This window comes from Triticum urartu, unplaced genomic scaffold (assembly GCF_003073215.2).
Source record: "Triticum urartu cultivar G1812 unplaced genomic scaffold, Tu2.1 TuUngrouped_contig_688, whole genome shotgun sequence".
In the NCBI taxonomy this organism is placed as follows: domain Eukaryota; kingdom Viridiplantae; phylum Streptophyta; class Magnoliopsida; order Poales; family Poaceae; genus Triticum; species Triticum urartu.
The window spans coordinates 2,203-5,922 of NW_024117676.1; the positions used below are offsets into that span (position 1 = coordinate 2,203).

Genomic DNA, 3,720 nt, shown 5'->3' on the forward strand with positions numbered 1-3,720 from the left:
GGAGGTAACGATCAAAGACTTTGACCGGATGGAAATGCTCCGCTGGGGCTTTTTGTGAGCACTTGGTGTAGTAGGGAGGGCAAAAGTGAGCAACGTTAGTTGCCAGGGGAAAAACTAAGCAAAACGAACCAACCAAGGGCATAGAAATAGAAAACCCTTTTATTTAACAGATGACTACAATGAAAGTAGCCAATAAAGAGATGATAGGGATGAGGAAGACTGTGAGGATTGAAAGATATAGATGTATGCAGTATCTTACTATTTATCAGACATGTAGAGCTTCACATTATAGTATTCTCAGTTCGTTTTGCTTATCTTTCCAGTCTACTTTTGTTTCAGTTGCATCAAAATTGCTAGGTGATTTTCAAGTACACAAAGCATGCAAGACAAGGTGGTGTATCTTAGAGAAAAAGTCCACGTTATAACTTATAACCCTCAACTTGCTACTTGGTTTATCTGGTTATTTGATGAGTCATGTTTGGTTATCTGTCTTAGAATCATATTGGGCAAAAAACATAAAGTTACTTTTGGAAAGAAAGTTTATAGAACAATCTTCACAATAATAGTGTAATCCATCATAATGACGCACGCAAGCTTATGAACTTAATTCCACTCAAGCTATGTCCATATGGATAAGCCTAACATCATGTAGTGCTTCACAAACTAAATTTCAAAAAGGGACAAAATTTAGATAAATGTTTGCAGTGTAAAGTGAAGAAGATGAGTCATTGGTCGTTATCCAACATTCTTTATAACCAGATGATATGTGCAACAAAAAGCAACTATCATGAAAATTCAAAATCTCGCTAGTAAGTAGTGCCACCAAACACAACATACCAAATGATTAGTTGGATAAGCATTGGTGCACTTTTTCAAAAAGCGGATGCAAAGATGAAAAGAAACCATGCCATGACAACTATAAATACACATACACCATCAAGGCCACCTTCCATCATCCAAACTTCACGCACCTAGACCACAAACATCAAAGATAAGCAAGAAGTAGTAAATAGAAATCCAACATGAAGACCCTCCTCATCTTTGTCCTCCTTGGCATGGTGATGAACATCGCCACTGCCGCTAGGCAGCTAAACCCTAGCAACAAAGAGTTACAGTCACCCCAACAATCATTTTTCCATCAACAACAACCATTTCCAACACAACAATCATATCCGCAGCAGCCATATCCACAACAACTATATCCACCACAACAACCATATTCATCGCAACAACCATTTCCCACAATCCAACAACACCCCCCCCACCCATCCCCCCCCCACCAACCATATTCATCGCAACAACCATTTCCCACAATCCAACAACAATTCTCTCAGCAACACAACAACCATTTCCCCAGCCCCAACAACCGATCCCCCTACAACCACAACAACCATTTCCCCAGCAACCCCAACAACCACAACAACCTTTTCCACAGCCCCAACAACCATTTCCCTGGCAACCACAACAACCATTCCCTCTACAACCACAACAACCATTTCCCCAGCCGCAACTACCATTCCCCCAACAACCAGAACAAATAATTCCCCAGCAATCCCAACAACCATTCCCCCTGCAACCGCAACAACCATTTCACCAGCCCCAACAACCATTCCCTCACCAACCCCAACAACAATTTCCCCAGCCCCAACAACCAACCCCCCTGCAACCACAACAACCATTCCCCCAACAACCACAACAAGCTTTTCCCCAGCCCCACCAACAGTTCCCCTGGCAACCACAACAACCATTTCCCCAACCCCAACAACCAAATTCCCCAGCAACCACAACAGTATTTCCTCTAACAACCTGCAACAACCATTCCCCCAACAACTGCAACAACCATTCCCGCAGCAACCGCAAAAACCATTTCCCCAGCCTGAACAACCATTCCCCCAACAATCACAACAACTACTCCCCCTACAACCATTTCCCCAGCAACCCCAACAATCACAACAATCATTTCCCCAGCCCCAACCCCGGCAATCCCAACAACCATCCATCTTGCAACCGCAACAACCATTACCCCAGCAACCCCAACAACCACAACAATCATTTATCCAGCCCCAACAACCATTACCCCAGCAAGCAGAACAAATAATTTCCCAGCAACCCCAACAACCATCCCCCCAGCAACCACACCAACCTCAACAACCTTATCTACAACAACAACAACCATCTGGGAGTAGTGTAACAAGCATTGGTGGCCAATGAAATGAAGACCTGTAATGGAAGATGGATGGATCATCGTTGTTTTAGTCAATGAGCGTTCATGTAAAACAATGATAAATAAAGTGATGTGCACCAATCATGTGTAACCCAGACCTATACTAGTTCAAACATGGGAATAAAAGACAAAGAAAGTTCTTGTCACAAAGACATTGCTAGTAATTTTACATTCATGCCACATTTAAATTTTCATCCCTAACTACAATCTCAGTCTTATGCATTATCTACCTATTTATGAAGTGAAGTCATATGAACCTAACATAACTAATGGATGTGAAACTTGGTTTAAATTGAAAAAAAAAAAAAAAAAAAAAAAAAAAAAAAAAAAAAAAAAAAAAAAAAAAAAAAAAATAAAAAAAAAAAAAAAAAAAAAAAAAAAAAAAAAAAAAAAAAAAAAAAAAAGTAATACAAACTAATGAGTAAATGTAAATTATCTCTTTGGTAGCTAGCCATATGAATTGTGTGACCATCTTGTATGATATGATTCTAGATTGTACACAAACACAATATTTTTACAACAGTCGAGGTGCATATGAGGCGACATATGGTTAAAGATATGGAGATATGGTGACCGATCTTTGGTCTCGGTGTTATTCTCAGTATCTGCTTTATATGGAAGGGAGGGAGATCATGACGACTTTGTGTTGCATTTTGTAATTATTCAAATAGCCTCTTTAATGGATGGTTGCTTACATTAGAAAATACTCACTTGCACCTTACCCCATATTGATTTCTTGCAACTAGACAAGATGAAGGGATGATTGAATTTATTCTTTCTAGTTCGCTTGCACATGTAACTTGGGATTAAAGATTATAGTATTACAAGTTACCTGCAGAAATATGATCATGACGAAGATGGTCTGTTTGGTATAACTGGCCAATGGTCGGAAGCATTTATTAAAGGTTGTGCTAGTCACACTCTCATTACATATATTATGGGTGTTGGAGACAAGAATTTTTAAACTCCAACCCTCCTTTATTAATTCATAAGAATGGTCGCACCGTTTACAAGCATTGGGACAATGTCCTTAGGAGCAAACTCTAACCAAAGATTAGGAGGGGAAATATAGCCAATCTAGCCCATTCATGTGCAAGATGGAGAGATAGCAAAACATACATGACATATGTTGGTCTATTGTTTTATTCTTTGATAACTCTATTTCCGGTGTTATTGCTTGAGTCTACTTTGCACACCCTCATTGAAAATTGTTTAGTTCACGTCTTCAAGCCAAAATACCATATCACTGAACCCCTTTGGGGGAAGGAGTGGTTTGTTCAGTTGTGGGTCCACATGTGGCAAAGAGCAAAGTCAATGCATCTGATTCCGTCTTGAGCATCCCCTGCAATAGCCCCTAAAACAAAACACTACAGATGACCAGACTAAGTGGACTTCTTAAGACCGACTCGCGGCCTCCATGTCCATATAAAAAGGGCGTATTTTTAATATCATGTCGTGCTCAAAAATGCCAGCCTCCAGAGCTCCTAGAAATAGAT

The 3,720-nt window shown here is 40.0% G+C and overlaps 1 pseudogene; it reads left to right on the forward strand.

Annotated features, from left to right (window-relative positions):
- Positions 1-956: 956 nt before the first annotated feature.
- Positions 957-2,250, forward strand: LOC125531207 (annotated as a pseudogene).
- Positions 2,251-3,720: the final 1,470 nt, after the last annotated feature.